This window comes from Pristiophorus japonicus, chromosome 2 (assembly GCF_044704955.1).
Source record: "Pristiophorus japonicus isolate sPriJap1 chromosome 2, sPriJap1.hap1, whole genome shotgun sequence".
Classification (NCBI taxonomy): domain Eukaryota; kingdom Metazoa; phylum Chordata; class Chondrichthyes; family Pristiophoridae; genus Pristiophorus; species Pristiophorus japonicus.
In genome coordinates this window covers 30,995,699-31,019,443 of record NC_091978.1, presented here as the reverse complement: position 1 = coordinate 31,019,443, position 23,745 = coordinate 30,995,699, and the positions used below count along the sequence as shown (strand labels likewise).

The 23,745-nt window shown below is 45.6% G+C and overlaps 1 long non-coding RNA gene across 1 annotated transcript in view; it reads right to left on the bottom strand.

Annotated features, from left to right (window-relative positions):
* Window positions 1–7,361: 7,361 nt before the first annotated feature.
* LOC139229828 (uncharacterized) overlaps window positions 7,362–23,745 on the bottom strand; it is a 41,572-nt gene continuing 25,188 nt past the window's right edge. Inside the window, exon 3 of the long non-coding RNA XR_011587817.1 lies at window positions 7,362–7,517. This is a non-coding gene — a long non-coding RNA (uncharacterized lncRNA). The remainder of the gene's footprint in view (window positions 7,518–23,745) is intronic.

Sequence of the window (23,745 nt, the reverse complement as noted above, 5' to 3'; positions counted from 1 at the left end):
CATCTCTCTCTCCCCCTCTCTCTTACCTTTCCCCTTTCCTGCTGCTGCTGTCTGGGCATCTGCTGACTTACCTGCGCCGATTTCCTGACCTGCGCTGATTTCTTTAACTCTCCAAAAGGTTTTTCTGCAGAGGCCACATACGCTGGAGTAACTCTCAGCTGGCCAAACTTGCCTAAATGACCAGAATTGACGCGGGTGGCAGGTTACGCCCAATTTGGCTGAAAAAAAAGTACCTAAAAAATTCGTAACTGAGTTACACTGGTGCAAATTGATTGGGGAAACTGTAGTTTTTTTAACTTAGGCCAAAAAAAACAGCCTGCTCCAAAAAAAACGCCGCAAATCACTGGGGAAAATTGAGCCAACAATGAGGGCCTTTGTCTCTGCCGCCCGGCTGTGATGTCAAAGCTAGTGAAATGGGATGCTTTGATTAACAGCATGTCAGTAACCTGGCATTTCTACACACATATTGCTCCCTGTCTTATGATGCAGGGATCCCCTGTGGCTGCCTGAGAGGAGCTTCAGCTGTAAAGGTTGAGGGCAGTGGTGACCTCCATAGCTACAGACAGAGCAGCATTGTCAGGTGTATGTAGCATCAGATCTTTGTACAAAAAATTACAGAGATTTCAAATGTGAGCTTTGCAGAAGCAAACCTTTCTGGTAAAAAGCTCCTTAGAAAGGTCCTTATAAGGACATAAGAAATAGGAGCAGGAGTAGGCCAATCAGCCCCTCAAGCCTGCTCCGCCATTCAGTAAGATCATGGCTGATCTTCTATCTCAACTCCACTTTTCTACACTATCCCCTTACCCCTTAATTCCCTTAATATCAGAACATGTATTGATCTCTGTCTTGAATATATTTAACGACTGAGCATCCACAGCTCTCTGGGGTAGAGAATTCCAAAGATTCACAACCCTCTGAGTGAAGAAATTTCTCCCCATCTCAGTCCTAAATGGCCAACCCCTTATTCTGAGATTGTGACCCTTGGTCCTAGACTCCATAGCCACGGGAAACATCCTCCCTGCATCTACCCTGTCAAGCCCTGTAAGAATTTTGTATGTTTCAATTAGGTCACCTCTCTATCTTCTAAACTGTAGAGAATATAGGCCTAGTCTGCTCAATCTTTCCTCATGGGACAATCCCCCATCCCATGAATCAATCTGGTGACCCTTTGTTGCTCTCCCTCCTTCCTTAGGTAAGGAGACCAAAACTGTACACAATACTCCAAGGGCACGAATTTGATCAAAGCCAAGTTCCACCCATTTACCGTCGAAAAGACCGTTAAGATCCTGATGGTACTTTGGGCAGGAGTTTGGTGAATAAAGAAGGGAAGAAGCAGCCGGTGGAAAAAATGGGCGTTACATGGCAATTCTGGGCGGTAGAGGGCAGTAGGTAGGATTCTGGTTCGCAAATGCAATCCTGGAGAAAGTTACACTGAGGCTCGAGTCGGGCCCAGGGAGGGGGGAACACATTAAAAAAAAGTGTTCATTAAATAAGAAACAAAACATCACAAAACCTCAGAGGACACTTTCAAACAAAATCGCTGCAAAAGAATTAAAGAACAAAAATCTCACTAACCTTTTCTTGCAAGTCTTCATACCTTCCGTCCAGGTAAGACCTGCTTCCACATGGCAGTCTTTTGTCCTGCTGGAGCGGAGGACCACTCGGATGAATCATGCGCGGGCACGGGCGGGAGGACTTTTTTCAGCATTGCATGCCGGCGCACTCCAGCGGACCCTCTCCAGTTGTCCTTTCAAACTGCCGACGTGAGGGCCTCACCAATCTCGCACAGAGGGAGAGCGCTGAAAAAACGGGGAGACCGCCGAGTTTGGCAGCAGGTGGTAGGATCATCAATTTCGGGCTGGTCTCACTATGGCCCTATATAATTGCAGTAAGGCCTCTGTGATGCCTGTAGATTCATTTGGGGTGGGGGGGGTAATAACTAATAGATTCTTGTCTTCTGACTAATGCCTGATTCTCCTTCTCATTAAACATTGCTCTTCCTTCTCCCTTGTAACATTAAATAGAGAGGAAAGCTATACATGCTTTTGTGTGGATCTGACCGTGCTGGTGGGCAGGGTGGAGCTGAGACAGTAGCACTCAGTCAAAGTGAAGTGCAAGGCTCAGGAAGTTCAAAGCAAAAAATGAAAAGGTAGACAAGTCCCCTGGTCCTGATGAAATGCATCCCAGGGTATTAAAAGAGATGGCGGAAGTTATAGCAGATGCATTTGGTATAATCTACCAAAATTCTCTGGACTCTGGGGAGGTACCAGCGGATTGGAAAGCAGCTAATGTAACGCCTCTGTTTAAAAAAGGGGGCAGGCAAAAGGCAGGTAACTATAGACCGGTTAGTTTAACATCTGTAGTGGGGAAAATGCTTGAAACTATCATTAAGGAAGAAATAGCGGGACATCTGGATAGGAATAGTGCAATCAAGCAGACGCAGCATGGATTCATGAAAGGGAAATCATGTTTAACTAACTTACTGGAATTCTTTGAGGATATAACGAGCATGGTGGATAGAGGTGTACCGATGGATGTGGTGTATTTAGATTTCCAAAAGGCATTCGATAAGGTGCCACACAAAAGGTTACTGCAGAAGATAAAGGTACGCGGAGTCAGAGGAAATGTATTAGCATGGATAGAGAATTGGCTGGCGAACAGAAAGCAGAGAGTCGGGATAAATGGGTCCTTTTCCGGTTGGACATCAGTGGTTAGTGGTGTGCCACAGGGATCAGTGCTGGGACCACAACTGTTTACAATATACATAGATGACCTAGAGGAGGGGACAGAGTGTAGTGCAACAAAATTTGCAGATGACACTAAGATTAGTGGGAAAGCGGGTTGTGTAGAGGACTCAGAGAGGCTGCAAGGAGATTTGCATAGGTTAAGCGAATGGGCTAAGGTTTGGCAGATGGAATGCAATATCGGAAAGTGTGAGGTCATCCACCTTGGGAAAAAAAACAGTAAAAGGGAATATTATTTGAATGGGGAGAAATTACAACATGCTGTGGTGCAGAGGGACCTGGAGGTCCTTGTGCATGAATCTCAAAAGGTTAGTTTGCAGGTGCAGCAGGTAATCAGGAAGGCAAATAGAATGTTGGCCTTCATTACGAAAGGGATGGAGTACAAAAGCAGGGAGGTGTTGCTGCAACTGTATAAGGTATTGGTAAGGCCGCACCTGGAGTACTGCGTGCAGTTTTGGTCACCTTACTTAAGGAAGGATGTACTAGCTTTGGAAGGGGTACAGAGACAATTCACGAGGCTGATTCGAGAAATTAGGGGGTTACCTTATGATGATAGATTGAGTAGACTGGGTCTTTACTCCTTGGAGTTCAGAAGGATGAGGGGTGATCTTATAGAAACATTTAAAATAATGAAAGGGATAGACAAGATAGAGGCAGAGAGGTTGTTTCCATTGGTGGGGGAGACTAGAACTAGGGGGCACAGCCTCAAAATACGGAGGAGCCAATTTAAAACCGAGTTGAGAAAGAATTTCTTCTCCCAGAGGGTTGTGAATCTGTGGAATTCTCTGCCCAAGGAAGCAGTTGAGGCTGGCTCATTGAATGCTTTCAAGTCAAAGATAGATAGATTTTTAAGCAATAAGGGAATTAAGGGTTACGGGGAGAGGGCAGGTAAGTGGAGCTGAGTCCATGACCAGATCAGCCATGATCTTATTGAATGGCGGAGCAGGCTCGAGGGGCGAGATGGCCTACTCCTGATACTTAATTCTTATGTTCTTATGTTCTTATGTTTTCAGAAGCCAATAATCAAGAAGCAATAACTGGGGACTCTTCAAAGTTCTCAAACTCCTCAAATCCGCATGGATAGGTGACATGGGAGCTGTTGTGCCCCATCTATCTGGATGTAAGTTAGTGTGCAATAGGGCTGCAGAAACAGAAAAATTGCATCTGTAATGCTATAGGATGACAGATGCTGGTGTGCCAATGAGTTCCATGGAGGCACAGTGGGCGGAACACAGGAGCAGAAAGATCAATGATATTCGGGGGAAATTATTTAAAGATGCACAAGTGTCCATCATCGCTTTTACCCAAGTTTCCTCATTTAAAATTGCTCCCACACTGTTCCAACACTGAGAAAATTCACCAGTGCTATAATTCCTGCTCTTTCAAACAAGTGAGACGATATCTGGGGAATTTGTAAATTTGTCAAATCCAGACTGTATTGTTACAATGATATCATGGAGTTTTCCCTCGTACATTATGTTTCATGTTGTGTTGAGCTAGATAACTAACACAAGCTTATAACAATAAGTGTAGCTAGAAGTGATTGAATGTTATAAACTGATTGGACCATGTCATGCCAAAGATGACGGCTAGTCAAGGATAGTTAATGTAGGTGTAAGACTGGACTGATACTCTAGAACTTTGCTGAGTTATGTTTTTCAAGGGAAGAGGTGGAGCGATTTATCGACCATCTTGTCAGATGGTTAGATTAAATGGAGGCCATGGTAGAGCAGAAATCAAGGAGAAATGTCTTTATTTTACCTCCTTAGAAGTTTATTTATCTCCTTTGGAGATTAAGTATGTTGCAAAAAGCCCATTACTGTGCAAATGGTAAATGGGCTGTTGAAAGGAATAGATGCCATGCGGAAAATTACTTGTCTTGCTTTCTTATATTATTATGTAAAATGGTAGGAAATGAAAGTAATTAACTATTTCTTTATGTCTACATTGCATTTAATTGGACTAGATCATCCTTTCAGTTACTCTTATTATACTTCCCTCATAGAGAATAACTTTTAATTTGCAATTATTCAGTTGGATTACCTGTTTTGAAGTTTTTTTTCTTACAGTTGATGGAGTGGAATGGGCAGTCTGATCACTGAGAAATCATTAAAATTTTAACAATTTTTTTCCAAACAAGTCTGCCGAGAGCTGAAATCCCATCTTCCTGTATACTGGAAGAAAAATTATAAAATGTAATATAAAAAATAATTTTCATCAAACATATAACCAGAGGGAAATTGGTAAAAGGAAAATTGTGACAAATTGGTTGAATTATAAGGTAATTAATTTTATCACAATTTCTGAATGCCTCCTGAGAAACACATTGGATTTTACAGTCTTCTGATTGCAATGAATACATCTATGTAGAGATGTACATAAGAACAGAAGAAATAGGAGCAAGAGTAGACCATTTGGCTCCTCGAACCTGCTCTGTCATTCAGTAAGATCATGGCTGATCTGATCCTTGCCTCAACTCCACTTTCCTACCCGCTCCTCATAATCCTTGACTCCCTTATCATTCAAAAATCTGTCTATCTCCACCTTAAATATATTCAATCACCCAGCCTCCACAGTTCTCTGACTTAGAGAATTCCAAAGATTCACGACCCTTTGAGAGAAGAAATTCCTCCTTGTTTCGGTTTAAAATGGGTGACCCTTTATTCTGAAACTATGCCCTCTAGTTCTAGATTCCCCCACGAGGGGAAACATCCTCTCTGCATCTACCCTGTCAAGCCCCCTCAGAATCATATACATTTCAATAAGATCACCTCTCATTCTTCTAAACTCCAATGAGTAACGGCCCAACCTGCTCAACCTTTTTTCATGACAACCCCTTCATCTCATGAATCAACCTCGTGAACCTTCTCTGAACTGCCTCCAATGCAAGTATATTCTTCCTTAAATAAGGAGACCAAAACTGTACACAGTACTCCAGGTGTGGTCTCACCAACACCCTGTCCAGTTGTAGTAGGACTTCCCGACTTTTATACTCCATCCTTCTTGTAATAAAGGCCAACATTCTATTTGCCTTCCTAGGGCTTAAATTTCCCCAGGAGTTGCCCCGCTTTTTTTGGAGCAAGTAGCTTTTTTATGGAGTAACTTAAAAATTGCAAATTTCCCCATTTAACTTGCTCCAGTGTAAGTCAGTTAGTTAGGTTTTTTTTTGGTTTAGCTTTTTTTCTCCAAAAGGGGTCGTTACCAACCACGAATGCCTCGTTTAGACATAGGAGCAAATTTGGCCAGCTAAAAGTTCCTCCAAACTAACTTAGGCCAGTGTATGTGGCCACTTTTGTAGGCACAGAAAAACCTTACCTACATTTAAGAAATCAGTGCAGGTAGCCAGAGATGGGCGGGAGTGGGGGGGCGGGGGAAGGTGAGTTAGAGGATTCTAAAGCACTAAACACTTTCACAGCATCAGCACAACATCACAACATCTTCAGCACAATATCTTCACAACATCATCAAAAATAAATGAAAGATAAATCAGCTACTGAAAATAGAGCAGTCCTGCCTTGCCGACTGCAGAACGCACCGGCTAGCCCTTCGGCTAGGACTAGGGGCGGCAAGCACGCATGACTGTAGGGGTGAGGGATTTTTTTTTTACAGTTGTTCCTAAATGTTGTGTGGTGATAATGGAACACGATTCAGTCTTAATGCAAAATATCATTTATTGGGAAGTTTACAATGCACTTCAACAATAACAATAACAACAACAACAACAGCAACAACATCAAAGAAAGGCTGCACCCATCCCTCACCCACATCTCGGGGAAAGTGCATTTCCTCATAGGGTCGGTGATGGTGGTGGGGGGGCGGGGGGGGTGGTTGGAGGCCTGGCTTGGGTCTCACCAATGGCTGGTGCATGGATTGAAGTGGGAGTGCCATTTGAGTATCCAGCCTTTGTGCCCTTATTGCAGCAGCTAGCTCCCTCATGGCATCTGCCATCATTTGCACACCGTCTGATATGCCTGACCTCAGTTCCCGTCTCAGTGCTGAAATTTCACCCGACAGTGTCGCTACCTCATCACGCACCCCACTGACGGTCGTCACGAGTGATCTTGTAAAGGCATTGGTCTCCTCACCCAATGACATAACCTGATGTACATCTGATGAAGGCTGCATCTCAAGAGAGACTGGTCGGCTTCTCCTTCCCCTCGTGGGTCTGCCTAGTGGCACCCCTCCAGTGCGAGGCGCAGGCTGGGACGGTGGGGCACTGGGTGTTCAAACATGCATTTCACCACCGCCACTGGGACCTGCAATCTTGGAAGATGTGAAACCATGGAATGTCGTCGCGGAGCTCATGAAGGTTTCTGGCAGTGTGATGGCCTGTATTATGGACTGATCCATATCACGATCAGCATTCTCCCGTGAACACATTTCCATGGACCCTCTTCCCCCCACCCGCCTGGGTCTGGAGTGCACGCATCTGAATCTTCTGGTGGATCTTCAGAATGTTCAGGATTGTCTTCTTCTTCTGCAAAATACAACAGAACAGTCAAATGGTTAGGAGCACAGGAGGGGGCAAGATGGGTGGTATGAGTAGGCTCACACGTAGCAGGCCAGTCAGCAGGTTGATTTGAAGGGCGATGATGCATTTTAATGACTCACCCCCACCTTCGCATGTGGGTTCAGCTTGTGCAGAGCTGATTCTTTTTCTGCAGGTGCGACTCAGCAAGGCAGCAACTCTCTGTTCCAGGGGTGACAGTTGGTGCAGATTTGGTGGCCCTCCTCCTGTTCTAAGTCTTTCCCTTTTGTTGTGGGCAATTTCTTCTGCAAAGAAGAAAATATAACTTTTTACACATGGTGAGCTTCTGATAGGTGGGACATATACAGATGGTCATATTTACAATTGCAATTCCATTTAAAGATGAAGATATTACTTACACTAACTACTTGATCAATTTCTTTTTGCACTGGCTTCCAGATCTTACGGTATTCACCATTGCGGAGTATTCTTCTGCAACTATGTTTCATTGTCTTCTCATTTCTTTGGGTGGAACTTTTGTGGGACCACTCTTGTGGATATCCAGCTCCAGCCATTTGTCCTCAATGACAGTGACTAGTTTCTCCACTTCCTCATGGAGGAAATCCTTTGTTCTTCTAGCATGCCGTTGCGCCATTGGTGTATTGGACTTACACTCAGGTTATCTTGAAAAATCACAGTTCTCACCTTTCTTCCACCTATGCAGCACTCCTTTCCACTCCCTTAGCCACCCAAACATCACTATTCACAGCTTAACTTTATATATGGTCCATTGCCAATGCTGCTGAGGCACTGAGGTCGCTCTCCCTTTAATTGGCCGATTGCCAAGCTTCCTGCTGCGTTGTGCAGCATGCTGAAACGCACTGTGCGTATGTGCGCACATTGAAATGGACATGCGTCCCCCTGTCGGCACTCGGAGACGCTGGGCCCAAGCCCTGCCCCCCTGCCAGCTGCACTGAGCAAACGCGGCCGAAGCTCCGCCCCCCGCAGGCTCTGCAGCGCCACGCCACGGGACCAGAACGATGAAGGAACAGCCAAATTAAAAGGTAAATTTTCAGCGTGTTTTTTACCCCACCAAGTCGGTGTACCACGGCTAACTACGCTGCTCAAGGCGGCTGGGGAAATTTGGGACCCGAATTACTTACTGTACCTGCATGCTAACTTTTTGTGTTTCATGTACAAGGACCCCCAGATCCCTCTGTACCTCAGCATTTTGTAATCTCGCCCCATTTAAATAATAATTTGCTTTTTTATTTTTCTTACCAAAATGGATAACCTCACATTTCCCCACATTATACTGCATCTGCCAAATTTTTGCCCACTCACTTAGCCTAACTATATCCCTTTGCAGATTATTTGTGCCCTCCTCACAATTTACTTTCTCACCCATCTTTGTATCTTCAGCAAACTTGGCTACATTACACTCGGTTCCTTCATCCAAGTCATTAATATAGATTGTAAATAGTTGAGGCCCCAGCATTGATCCCTGTGGCAGCCCACTAGTTACCGTCTGCCAACCTGAAAATGACCCATTTATCCCGACTCTTGTTTTCTGTTAGCTAGCCAATCCTCTATCCATGATAATATATTACCCCAACCCCATGAACTCTTATCTTGTGCAGTAACCTTTTATGTGGCACCTTGTCGAATGCTTTCTGGAAATCCAAATACACGACATCTACTGGTTCCCCTTTATCCATCCTGCTCGTTACATCCTCAAAGAACTCCAGCAAATTTGTCAAACATGATTTCCCTTTCAGAAAACCATGCTGATGTTGCTTGACTGTATTATGATTATTTTAAATGTCCTGCGATGACTTCCTTAATAATGGACTCCAACATTTTCCTAATGACAGATGTTAGGCTAACTGGATTATAGTTGCCTGCTTTCCATCTCCCTCCTTTCTTAAATAGGGGCATTACATTTGCTGTTTTCCAATCTGCTGGGACGTCTCCAGAATGCAGGGAATTTTGGTAGATTACAACCAATGCATCCACTATCTCTGCAGCCACTTCTTTTAAGACCCTAGAATGCAGGCCATCAGGTCCAGGGGACTTGTCCACCTTTAGTCCCATTTCTTTGCTTAGTACTTTTTCTCCAGTGATAGTGATTGTTTTAAGTTCCCCCTCCCAATAGCCCCTTGATTACTAATTATTGGGATGCTTTTTTAGTGTCTTCTAACATGAAGACCGACACAAAATATTTGTTCAAAGTCTCTGCCGTTTCAATGTTTCCTTATAATTCCTCAGTCTCATCCTCTAAGGGACCAACGTTTACTTTAGCTACTCTCTTCAGTTCTATATTCTTGTAGAAGTTCTTACTGTCTGTTTTTATATTTCTTGCTAGTTTGCTCTCATAAACAACCTTCCCTCTCTTTATTTTTTTTTAGTCATTCTTTGCTGGTTTCTAAAAATGTCCCAATCCTCTGGCCTTCCACTATTCTTCGCAACATTGTATGCCTTTGTTTTCAATTTGATACCATCCTTTACTTCCTTAGTTAGCCACGATGGTTCATCCTTCTCTTAGAGTCTTTCTTTTTCACTGGAATATATCTTTGCTGAGAATTATGAGATATCTCCTTAAATATTTGCCACTGCTCATCTACCGTCTTATCTTTTAATCTATTTTCCCAGTCTATGTCAGCCAACTCTGCCTTCATTTAAGTTCAGCACACTCGTTTGAGACCTAGCTTTCTCACCTTCAAACTGAATTTGAAATTCTACCATGCTATGATTACTCTTCCCAAGAGGATCCTTCACTATGAGATCATTAATTAATCCAGTCTCATTGCACATTACCAGATCTAAAATAGTCTGCTCTCTGGTTGGTTACACAACATATTGTTCTAAGAAACCATCGCGACTACACTCTATGAACTCCTCCTCAAGGCTACATTTGCCAAATTGATTTGTCCAATCAATATGAAGATTAAAATCACCTATGATTATTGCTTTCTTACAAGCCTCTATTATTTCTTGATTTATATTCTGTGCTACAATGTAGCTACTGTTAGGGGGCCTATAGGCTACTCCCATCAGTTACTTATTTCCCTTATTATTTCTTATCTCCACCTGCTAACCAAATATAAATAGGAGCTCCATGTACATATTATTTGGAGAAGTTTTTATAAGCTCTAATGCAGTGATGCACTGCCCCGGTTGCCATGTGCTATTGAAAATTAAGTATTTGCTTCCTAATGCTGCATGACTCTAATTTGAACAGAGTTTCTTACATCTCACATCTTCTATGGAGATAAAAGCATGACGCCCCCCATTGATCAGATCAGTGGGACTGCCCTTACTTGGTTCCAATCTTACCTAGCCAACCGTAGCCAGATCATTTATAGTAAAGGCTTCTGTACTCAACCACGTACCATCACCTCAGAAGTTCCCGAACGATCCATCCTTGGTCACAACTGTTATATATGTAAACCTGTAAATACCTTGTTTAACCGCCAGAGGCTCATCCCCTGGAGTCCCAAGAGATCAGACAATCTCTTGGGAGCACCTGTACTTAAGGAGGCCTCATAGGCTATAATAAAAGACTACGGTCACATTTTACTTTGAGCGCACAGTATCTGGTCAGACTCTTTATTCATACACTACAACTGGCGATGAGATACAGATGACGAACCCTACCGCAGCGATGCAGAAAACAGTGGGCAACCTGGAGAAATTTTCAGAGGGAGATGATTGGGAAACATTCGTGGAGCGACTTGACCAATACTTCGTGGCCAATGAGCTGGAAGGAGAAGCGAACGCTGCCAAACGAAGGGCGATTCTCGTCACAGTTTGCGGGGCACCAATGTATGGCCTCGTGAAAAATCTGCTTGCTCCAGCGAAACACACAGAGAAATCGTATGATGATTTGTGCACACTGGTCCGGGAGCATCTTAATCCGAAGGAAAGCGTTCTGATGGCAAGGTACCGGTTCGACACGTGCAAGAGATCTGAAGGCCAGGGAAGTGGCGAGTTATGTCGCCGAGCTAAGACGCCTTGCAGGACATTGCGAATTTGAAGGACATTTGGAGCACATGCTCAGGGACTTCTTTGTACTTGGCATTGGCTATGAAGTAATACTTCGCAATCTTTTGACTGTAGAGCCCCCAATCTTGAGTAAAGCCATAGTGATAGCCCAGGCATTCATCGCCACCAGTGACAATACTAAGCAAGTCTCTCAGAACACGAGTGCTGCTACAAGTACTATGAACAAAGTAATGTTGTTTTCGAATCATAACGTATACGGCAGGCCTCACATGCCTGCAGCTGCACGTCCACAGATGTCTCAGAGTCCATCATTAAGAGTGACGAATGCTAGGCCATTAACACATTGTTGGTGTTGCGGGGGTGATCATTGTTTCCATTCATGCCGCTTCAAAGGATATGTTTGCAAGGGCTGTGGAACAATGGGACATCTCCAACGTATGTGCAGGCGAGCTGCAAACACTGATAATCCTGCAAACCACCATGTTGCAGAGGAGGCCAAATCCATGGCGAACAAGAGCCTCAGACCAAGGAGGCAGAGGTATATGGGGTGCACATATTTACCACCAAGTGTCCCCCGATAATGCTGAAGGTTGAATTAAATGGACTCCTGGTGTCAGTGGTGCTAGACACAGGCGCGAGCCAGTCCATTATGAGCAAAAAGACTTTGGATAAATTGTGATGCAGCAAGGCCTCAAGGCCAGTCCTGACTCCCATTCGCACTAAACTGAGAACTTACACGAAGGAACTGATTCCCGTAATTGGCAGTACTATTGTAAAGGTCTCCTACGATGGAACGATGCACAAGTGACCACTCTGGGTGGTACGGGGTGATGGGCCTATGCTGATGGCTGGGGAACATACGCTGGAACTGGGACGATGTCCGAGCGCTCTCACCCGTCGACGACACTTCGTGTGCCCAGGTCCTGAACAAGTTCCCCTCGATGTTCGAACCAGGCATCGGGAAGTTCCAAGAAGCAGCAGTGCAGATCCACCTAATTCCGGGGCGCGACCCATCCATCACAAGGTGAGAGCAGTACCGTACATGATGAGAGAGAGGGTGGAGATTGAGCTGCACCGGCAGCAACAAGAGGGCATCATTTCGCCAATCGAATTCAATGAGAGAGCCAGTCCGATTGTTCCAGTCCTCAAGGGAGACGGCACCATCAGAATCTGTGGTAATTACAAAGTAACTATCAATCGTTTCTCCCTGCAGGATCAATAGCCACTACCAATATTGGCGGGAGGAAAGACGTTCATGAAGCTGGACTTGACCTCGGCGTACATGATGCAGAAGCTGGAGGAATCATCGAAGAGCCTCACCTGCATCAACATGCACAAAGGTCTCTTCATTTACAACAGATGCCCTTTTGAGATTTGATCAGCAGCAGCGATATTCCACAGAAACATGGAAAGCTTACTGAAGTTGGTCCCACGTGGTCTTCCAGGACGACATCTTGGTTACAGGTCAGGACACAGTGGAGCATCTGCAGAACCTGGAGGAGGTTCTTAGTCGGCTTAATCACGTGGGGCTCAGGTTAAAACACTCGGTGCGTTTTCCTGGCGCCTGAAGTGGAGTTCCTGGGGAGAAGAATCACGGTGGACGGCATCAGGCCCACCGATTCGAAGACGGAGGCATCAAGAACGCACCGAGTCCACAGAATGTGACGAAGCTGCAGTCATTTCGAGACTCCTGAACTACTTTGGTAACTTCTTACCGAGTCTCAGCACACTGTTAGAACCACTGCATGTTTTACTGCATAAAGGAGACGAATGGGTATGGGGTAAAAGCCAAGAAAATGCCTTTGTAAAAGCTGGAAAACTGTTATGCTCAAACAAATTGCTTGTGTTGTATGATCCATGTAAGCGTATTGTACTAGCATGTGATGTGTCGTCATACAGGATTAATTAGTAATCATGTTGTGCGAGGCCCCTTCGGGACGAGTGACCATAATATGGTGGAATTCTACATTAGGATGGAGAATGAAACAGTTAATTCAGAGACCATGGCCCAGAACTTAAAGAAGGGTAACTTTGAAGGTATGAGGCATGAATTGGCTAGGATAGATTGGTGAATGATACTTAAGGGGTTGACAGTGGATGGGCAATGGCAGACATTTAGAGACCGCATGGATGAACTACAACAATTGTACATCCCTGTCTGGCGTAAAAATAAAAAAGGGAAGGTGGCTCAACCGTGGCTATCAAGGGAAATCAGGGATAGTATTAAAGCCAAGGAAGTGGCATACAAATTGGCCAGAAATAGCAGCGAACCCGGAGACTGGGAGAAATTTAGAACTCAGCAGAGGAGGACAAAGGGTTTGATTAGGGCAGGGAAAATAGAGTACAAGAGGAAGCTTGCAGGGAACATTAAAACGGACTGCAAAAGCTTCTAAAGATATGTAAAGAGAAAAAGGTTAGTAAAGACAAACGTAGGTCCCCTGCAGTCAGAATCAGGGGAAGACATAATGGGGAACAAAGAAATGGCAGACCAATAAAACAAGTACTTTGGTTCGGTATTCACTAAGGAGGACACAAACAACCTTCCGGATATAAAAGGGATCAGAGGGTCTAGTAAGAAGGAGGAACTGAGGGAAATCCTTATTAGTCGGGAAATTGCGTTGGGGAAAATGATGGGATTGCAGGCAAATAAATCCCCAGGGCCTGATGGTCTGCATCCCAGAGTACTTAAGGAGGTGGCCTTGGAAGTAGCGGATGCATTGACAGTCATTTTCCAACATTCCATAGACTCTGGATCAGTTCCTATGGAGTGGAGGGTAGCCAATGTAACCCCACTTTTTAAAAAAGGAGGGAGAGAAAACAGGGAATTATAGACCGGTCAGCCTGACATCGGTAGTGGGTAAAATGATGGAATCAATTATTAAGGATGTCATATCAGCGCATTTGGAAAGAGGTGACATGATAGGTCCAAGTCAGCATGGATTTGTGAAAGGGAAATCATGCTTGACAAATCTTCTGGAATTTTTTGAGGATGTTTCCAGTAGAGTGGACAAGGGAGAACCAGTTGATGTGGTGTATTTGAACTTTCAGAAGGCTTTTGACAAGGTCCCACACAAGAGATTAATGTGCAAAGTTAAAGCACATGGGATTGGGGGTAGTGTGCTGACATTGATTGAGAACTGGTTGTCAGACAGGAAGCAAAGAGTAGGAGTAAATGGGTACTTTTCAGAATGGCAGGCAGTGACTAGTAGGGTACCGCAAGGTTCTGTGCTGGGGCCCCAGCTGTTTACATTGTACATTAGTGATTTAGACGAGGGGATTAAATGTAGTATCTCCAAATTTGCGGATGACACTAAGTTGGGTGGCAGTGTGAGCTGCGAGGAGGATGCTATGAGGCTGCAGAGTGACTTGGATAGGTTAGGTGAGTGGGCAAATGTATGGCAGATGAAGTATAATGTGGATAAATGTGAGGTTATCCACTTTGGTGGTAAAAACAGAGAGACAGACTATTATCTGAATGGTGACAGATTAGGAAAAGGGGAGGTGCAACGAGACCTGGGTGTCATGGTACATCAGTCATTGAAGGTTGGCATGCAGGTACAGCAGGCAGTTAAGAAAGCAAATGGCATGTTGGCCTTCATAGCGAGGGGATGAGAGTACAGGGGCAGGGAGGTATTGCTACAGTTGTACAAGGCCTTGGTGAGGCCACACCTGGAGTATTGTGTATAGTTTTGGTCTCCTAACTTGAGGAAGGGCATTCTTGCTATTGAGGGAGTGCAGCGAAGGTTCACCAGACTGATTCCCGGGATGGCGGGACTGATATATCAAGAAAGATTGGATCAACTGGGCTTGTATTCACTGGAGTTCAGAAGAATGAGAGGGGACCTCATAGAAATGTTAAAAATTCTCTCGGGTTTAGACAGATTAGATGCAGGAAGAATTTTCCCAATGTTGGGGAAGTCCAGAACCAGGGGTCACAGTCTAAAGTTAAGGGGTAAGCCATTTAGGACCGAGATGAGGAGAAACGTCTTCACCCAGAGAGTGGTGAACCTGTGAAATTCTCTACCACAGAAAGTTGTTGAGGCCAATTCACTAAATATATTTAAAAAGGAGTTAGATGTAGTCCTTACTACTAGGGGGATCAAGGGGTATGGCGAGAAAGCAGGAATTGGGTACTGAAGTTGCATGTTTAGCCATGAACTCATTGAATGGCGGTGCAGGCTCGAAGGGCCAAATGGCCTACTCCTGCACCTATTTTCTAGGTTTCTATGTTTCTGTGTAGTGTAGGGTGTGTATTGCAACAAGCTAATGAATCTGGAAAATTGCAACCGGTTGCTTATGCATCCAGAAGTCTGTCTAAGGCTGAGAGGGTGTACAGCATGATTGCAAAAGAAGCATTAGCGTGTGTTTATGGGGTAAAGAAAATGCATCAATATCTGTTTGGGCTCAAATTTGAATTGGAAACTGACCATAAGCTACTGATATCCCTCTTTTCTGAAAGTAAGGGGATAAATACGAATGCATTGGCCCGCATCCAGAGATGGGCGCTCACATTGTTTGCATACAACTATGCCATCCGCCATAGGTCAGGCACAGAAAACTGTGCCGATGCTCTCAGTAGGCTGCCATTGCCCACCACGGGGGTGAAAATGGCACAGCCTGCAGATTTAGTTATGGTAATGGAAGCATTCGAGAGTGAGCAATCACCTGTTACCGCCCGACAGATTGGAACCTGGACGAGCCAGGACCCCTTACTATCCTTAGTAAAAAACTGTGTGCTTCATGGGAGCTGGTCCAGTGTCCCATTAGAAATGCAGGAAGAAATAAAGCCGTACCAGCGGCGCAAAGATGAAATGTCTATACAGGCAGACTGCCTCCTGTGGGGTAATCAGGTAGTGGTACCAAAAAAGGGCAGGGACATTTTCATTAGTGATCTCCACAGTACCCACCCAGGCATTGTAATGATGAAAGTGATAGCCAGATCCCACGTGTGGTGGCCCGGTATCGATGCGGACTTAGAGTCCTGCGTGCACAAATGTAACACATGTTCACAGTTAAGCCATGCACCCAGGGAGGCGCCAGTAAGTTTATGGTCTTGGCCCTCCAATCCATGGTCTCGGGTCCATGTCGACTATGCAGGCCCGTTCTTGGGAAAAATGTTCCTAGTAGATGCTTACTCCAAATGGATTAAATGTGAGATAATGTCGGCAAGCACGTCCGCTGCCACCACCGAAAGCCTGCGGGCAATGTTTGCCATGCACGGCCTGCCTGATGTCCTTGTGAGTGACAACGGGCCGTGTTTCACCAGTGCTGAGTTCAAAGAGTTCATGACCCGCAATAGAATTAAATATGTCACATCTGCCCCGTTCAAACCAGCATCCAATGGTCAGGCAGAGAGAGCAGTACAAACAATTAAGCAGAGCTTGAAGAGGGTAACTGAAGGCTCACTGCAGACTCGCCTATCCCGAGTCCTGCTCAGTTATTGCACGTCACCCCACTCGCTCACTGGGATTCCATCCACTGAACTGCTCATGAAAAGGGCACGTAAGACAAGGCTCTCATTAGTCCATCCTAATCTACACGAACAGTAGAGAGTAGGCGGCTTCAACAAAGTACATATCATGATAGCGCAAATGTGTCATGCGAAATTGAGATTAATGACCCGAATGGCCGACTCCTCTACCTATTTTCTATGTTTTCTATGTATTTGTGTTGAACTATGGACAAGGTCCTAAGTGGCTTCCCGGCACTGTCGTGGCCAAAGAGGGGAGTAGGGTGTTTCGGGTCAAACTTTCAAATGGACTCATCTACAGGAAACACTTGGACCAAACCAAACTCTGATTCATGGACTATCCAGAGCAACCAAAATTAGACCCTACCCCAACACACACACCAGTGGCAACCGACACAGCGGTTGACCACGAAGCAGAACCCATCACGCGCAGCAGCCCAGCAAGACCAGCTGTGCAGCAGCCCAGCGAGGGCCCAACAAATGACTCACCAAAACCAGCATTTGCACCGAGACGATCAACCAGGGAAAGAAAGGCCCCAGATCGACTCACATTGTAGTTACACTATTGACATTGAGGGGGAGTGTTGTTATATATGTAAACCTGTAAATACCTTGTTTAACCACCAGAGGGCTCAGCCCCTGGAGTCCCAAGGGATCCCACAATCCCTTGGGAGCACCTGTACTTAAAGAGGCCTCACAGGCTGGAGACGCACTCTGGAGACCTGCAATAAAAGACTACGGTCACACTTTTCTTTGAGCTCACAGTATCTGGTCAGACTCTTTATTCGTACACTACAACAACCTCTTCCTCATTTGCATGCAGCCCCCCGGCAAAATCCTCCACAGACACTTCCTCGAGTAAGGTAATGACAGCCAGGTCTATATCTCTCCCCTCCCCCACTGCCTCACTGCTATCAGACTACTTGGATGAGCCATAACTTTCTCCAGATAAGCATTGGGAAGATCAAAATCATCATATTTGCCTCATGCTACAAACTTTGTATCCTTGCCATCAGCTCCATCTCCCTCACGTTGAACCTCAGAATGTTTGCAATCTTGGCATTCTGTTTATCCACCAACTGAGTTTCCAAACCCATAGCTGGTCCAACTGCTGATAATTAATAATTCTCAAAGAATATATGTTCCCTTGAAGAATAAAAACTCAAGGGAACTAGGAAAGTAGTACAGCCGTGGTTAACTAGAGAAGTTAAAGATCGTATTAGATTAACAGAAGAAGCTTACAATGTTGCCAGATAGAATAGTAAGCCTGAGGATTGGGAGGGTTTTAAAAATCAGCAAAGGATGACCAAGAAATTGATAAAGAGGGAGAAAATACAATATGAGAGTAAATTGCAAGAAATATAAAAACAGATTGTAAGAGCTTTTACAAATATGTAAAAAAGAAGAAATTAGTGAAAGAAAGCATGGGTCCCTTCGAGGCAGAGACAGAATAAATTATAATGTAGAATAAGGAAATGACAGGACCAAAAGTGAGAATAAATACTTAATAAGCCAAACTAAATATTCATTCCTTATAATTGACTGGTTTAAAAATGTCCATTTTTCAGGCTGCTAATAGGTGACTATGCCTCCAATATGGCAGATGCATGTTCATTACTAGTTAGAAGTATACCCCCTGCCATACTGGTATAGACAAAACTATATGCGTCCAAGTCTCATGCCTGAAACAGGCTAGACCCTTGAGGCACCCTGTGCAGAATTGGGTTGCCTCGAATGCAACTGATGCCGAGAGACTGCACAGAAATAGGAGAATAGAGCAGACAGATGCATGCGGGGCTGGAGAGATGGTGCAGGAGGGAGGATGTTATATTCCTGAGGCATTGGGATCGCTTCTGGGGGAGATGGGACCTGTACAAGCCAGACATGTTGCACTTCAACTGAGCCGGGACCAATATCCTCGCAGCGGGGCTGGGGGTGGGGGGTGGGGGGTGGGATGGTTGCTAGTGCTGTTGGGGAGGGTTTAAATGAACATGGCAGGAGGATGCAAACCTGAGAAAAGATTCACTAGGGAGGGAAGTAAAGCTGGAATGAGAAAGCAAAAATGCAGAAAGTGAGTTTGAAGGACAGAGGAAACAAGCACGAAAAAAGGGTTTAAAAAATGTTTTTAAAGCTCTTTGTCTGAATGCATGTAGCATTCATAACAAAATAGATGAGTTAAGGCACAAATAGATACAAATGGGTATGATCTGATAGCCATTACAGAGACGTGGTTGCAAGATGACCAGAACTGGGAACTAAATATTCAGGGGCATTTGACAATTCGGAAGGACACAGGAAAAGGAGGTGGGGTAGCACTGTTAATAAAGAATGGAATCAGTGCGTTAGTGAGAAACTATATTGGCTCAGAGGATCAAGATGTTGAATCAGTTTGGGTGGAGATAAGAAATAATAAAGGGAACAAGGGCATAGTCTATAGGCCCCCTAACAGTAGCTATATTGTTGGACGGAGTATAAATCAAGAAATAAGAGCTTTAAAAAAAAATGTTTAACTCTTTTTTTCGTGCTTGTTTCCTCTGTCCTGTAATAAAGGAAAGGAACGGCAATAATCATGGGCGATGTGAACCTTCATATTGATTGGACAAAGCAAATTGGCCAAGGTAGCCTTGAGGAGGAGTTCATAGAGTGTATCCGGGATAGTTTCCTTGAACAGTAACGTTGCGGAACCAAACAGGGAGCAAGCTATCTTAGATCTGTACTGTTGTCATGAGGCAGGATTAAAAATGATCTCATTGTAAAAGATCATCAAGGAATGAGTGATCATAATATGGTTGAATTTCAAATTCAGTTGGAGGGGTAGAAAGTTGGTTCTCAAACCAGGGTCCGAAGCTTAAATAAAGGAGACTGCAAAGGTATGAAGACAGAGTTGGAGGATGAGGCCGGGGAATTAATAATGGAGAAATGGCAGAAATGTTGAACAAATATTTTGTATCGGTCTTCATGGTAGAAGATAGTAAAAACATCCCAATAGTGGATAATCAAGGGGCTAGAGGGGGAGAAGAAACTTAATACAATCACGATCACTAATAATAGGTAAAATAATGGAACTAAAAACAGACAAGTCCCCTAAATCCTAGGGTCTTAAGAGAAGTAGCTGAAGAGATAGTGGATGCATTGGTTGTAATCTATCAAAATTACGTGGATTCTGGGGCGTTCCCAGCGGATTGGAAATGTCATGTATTCAACTATCATTGTAATCCATGTATAAACTGACCTAAGTTGGACACCGTGAAAACACTGACCACTAGGTGGTGAACTTGTGGGAGACACTCCTAACCTGGACTTTCAGGTATAAAAAGGGAAGCTCCACCCATCTTCTCCACTTCAGTGCTGGCTAATAAAGGTTACTGATCACAGAGTGACCTTCTCTCTAGTATGGGCCTTGTGTGCATTTGTACTGCATAGTAAGGACATATTATTGGTGACGAGAAACTGGGATTTAAACCACGCGAGCATGGCCACGAGCAGCACAGACGAGAGGTACTATGTTGGTGATGATTGGGACAATTTTATTGAGAGACTACAGCAAAGTTTCGTCACTAAGGAATGGCTGGGACAGGATTCGGCTGACAAACGCAGGGCTCATCTCCTGATGGTTTGTGGATCCAGAACGTACTCCCTGATGAAGGACCTTCTAGTGCCAGAGAAGCTGGCGGACAAGACTTTTGAAGAGCTCAGTAAGTTGATTGGGGAACACTTTAAACCGGCGAACAGCATGCACATGGCGAGACACCGGTTTTACACACACCAGCTGCGAGAAGGGTAAAGCGTTCCAGACTTCGTGGCAGACCTCCGGCGATTGGCAAGCCTATGTAAGTTCCCAGATGCATGCAGAGCGGAGATGCTGCGAGACTTTTTTATTGAGGGCATCGGGCACGCTGGGGTTTTCAGAAAACTGATTGAGACCAAAGACTTGACCCTGGAAACGGCGGCTTTGATGGCCCAGACATTTATCTCAGGGGAGGAAGAGACCAGAATGATGTTTGACAAAAATCTTGGTTTAAATACAGCAAATGAACAGGAAGTCAACAGTGTTAACGCGGCACACAGTTCTCCAGGCAGACAGGGGCAATCAGTATGCCCGAGCATGTAGTCGAACCCAAAGGGGGAATTCAACAGAGACAATGGCTAGCTGAACGGCGATTCATGCCATCGCAAGGGACAATGCGGCCAGTAATGGGGCCATCAACACCGGTCAATGGTGCTTTTAAGGACAGTTACAGAAATAGTCAGAGACGGTCGACTGGTAATGGACCTTTTGTTTCCAACAACGACTCATGTTGGAGATGTGGAGGCAAACATACAGCTAGAGCTTGCAGGCATCAGCAATATACCTGCAAAAATTGCAACGTCAGCAGTCACTTGGCGCGTATGTGCAGGAAGCCTGCAGCCAGGCTGATGTACGAGGAGGACGGGCCCGATGTAAGCCCTACGAGGCCAAATGGACACTGGAGAAAATCGCTGGAAGCTGAAGTTCAGCGAGTTCATGTGGAGCATATATACAGTTCATACACCAGGATGCCATCGATAATGATGAAAGTGCTCCTCAATGGCATCCCAGTATCAATGGAGCTAGGCACAGGGGCCAGCCAGTCCCTGATGAGTATCAAACAGTTCGACAAATTGTGGGTGTCCAAGGCCAGGAGGCCAAAATTATTGCCGATTGATGCACAACTACGGACATATACAAAGGAGATCATTCCAGTACTAGGCAGCGCCACGGTAGTCGTGACCCACAAAGATTCGGAGAACAGGTTGCCACTCTGGATTGTCCCGGGGGACGGTCCCGCACTGCTGGGGAGGAGTTGGCTTGCTGTCATGAACTGGAAATGGGGCGATGTCAATGCAAATTCTTCTGTGGAGCGAGTATCATGCTCACAGGTCCTGGACTAATTTGACTCATTATTTCAACCCGGCATCGGCACTTTCATGGGGGCCAAGGTAGTGATTCTCATAAACCCGGACGCCAGGCCAGTACACAAGGCCAGAGTGGTGCCGTACGTGATGTGGGAAAAGATAGAATGCGAATTGGACCGGCTGCTGCGGGAAGGCATCATCTCGCCAGTCGAATTCAGTGACTGGGCGAGCCCAATTGTGCCGGTGCTCAGGGCAGATGGGTCGGTCGGATATGTGGTGATTACAAGGCCACCATCAATCAGGTGTCACTCCAAGACCAGTACCCGCTACCAAGAGCGGAGGACATCTTTGCGACGCTATCCGGTGGCAAACCTTTTGCAAAATTGGACCTGACCTCAGCTTACATGACCCAGGAGCTGGCGAGTGAGTCGAAGAAGCTGACCACCATCACGACACACAAGGGGTTGTTCGAGTACACCAGATGTCAGTTCGGGATTCGCTCGGCCGCCGCAATCTTTCAACGAAACATGGAAAGTCTCCTCAAGTCGATTCCAAGGACGGTGGTTTTTCAAGATGACATCCTCATCACGGGTTGCGATACTGAAGAACACCTCCACAACCTGGAGGAGGTGCCACGCAGACTGGACCGGGTAGGGCTGCGACTGAAAAAGGCGAAGTGCGTCTTCCTAGCTCCAGAGGTAGAATTCCTGGGGATGAAGGTAGCAGCAGATGGGATCAGACCTACTGCGTCCAAAACGGAAGCGATCCAGAGAGCACCCAGACCCCGTAACACGCTGGAGCTGCGTTCGTTCCTGGGGCTCCTGAACTATTTTGGTAATTTTCTTCCCAAATTGAGCACGCTGTTAGAGCCGCTACACGTGTTCCTACGCAAAGGTCACGAATGGGTCTTGGGGGACAGCCAGGAAAGGGCTTTTGATAGAGCATGCAATTTGTTATGCTCCAACAATCTGTTAACGCTATATGACCCATGTAAGAAACTTGTTTTAACGTGCGATGCGTCGTTCTATGGGGTCGGGTGTGTGTTGCAGCATGTGAATGCCAATGGTCAGTTACAGCCGGCAGCTTATGCCTCCAGAATTCTGTCCCAGGCAGAAAGGGGCTACGGGATGGTAGAAAAGGAAGCGCTTGCATGTGTATATGCAGTAAAAAAAATGCACCAGTACCTGTTTGGCAGGAAATTTGAGCTGGAGACAGATCACAAACCCCTAACGTCCCTTTTGGCCGACAACAAGGCCATAAATGCAAATGCGTCGGCCCGCATACAGAGGTGGCACTCACTTTAGCAGCCCATGAATATACAATTCGGCACAGACCGGGCACTGAAAACTGCGCCGATGCACTCAGCAGGCTCCCAATAGCCACCATCGAGGGGGCAGCCGAGCATGCTGCTGAGATGGTCATGGCTGTTGAAGCTTTCGAAAGCGAAGACTCACCCGTGACAACCCGTTGGATCAAAGTCTGGACAAATAGAGACCCGCTACTGTCTTTAGTCAAGAAATGTGTCCTGAATGGGAACTGGACAGCCACGTACGGGGCATGCGCTGAGGAATTTAAACCATTTCACGGGCACAAGGATGAACTCTCGATTCAGGCTGATTGCCTACTATGGGGAAACCGAGTAGTCATGCCCCAGATGGGCAGAGAGACGTTCATCCGAGAACTCCACAATGAGCACCCGGGCATTGTCATGATGAAGGCAATTGCCAGGACACACGTTTGGTGGCCAGGGATAGATGCAGACCTGGAACTTTGTGTTCGCAGGTGCAACACATGTGCCCAGCTGGGCAATGCGCCCAGGGAAGCCCCCCTGAGCCCCTGGTCCTGTCCCGCCAAGCCATGGTCACGCATCCATGTGGACTACGCAGATCCTTTCATGGGAAAAATGTTTTTGGTTGTAGTTGACGCCTACTCCAAATGGATCGAGTATGACATTCTCAATTCAAGCACATCCTCTGCCACGGTAGAAAGTCTACGGGTAATGTTCGCCGCCCATGGTCTACCGGATGTCTTGGTCAGCAACAATGTCCCGTGCTTTACAAGCATTGAATTCTAGGACTTCATGGCAGGAAACGGTATCAACCATGTCAAAACGGCACCGTTCAAGCCGGCCTCAAACGGCCAGGCGGAACGAGCAGTACAGATAATCAAACAGGGGATGGGCA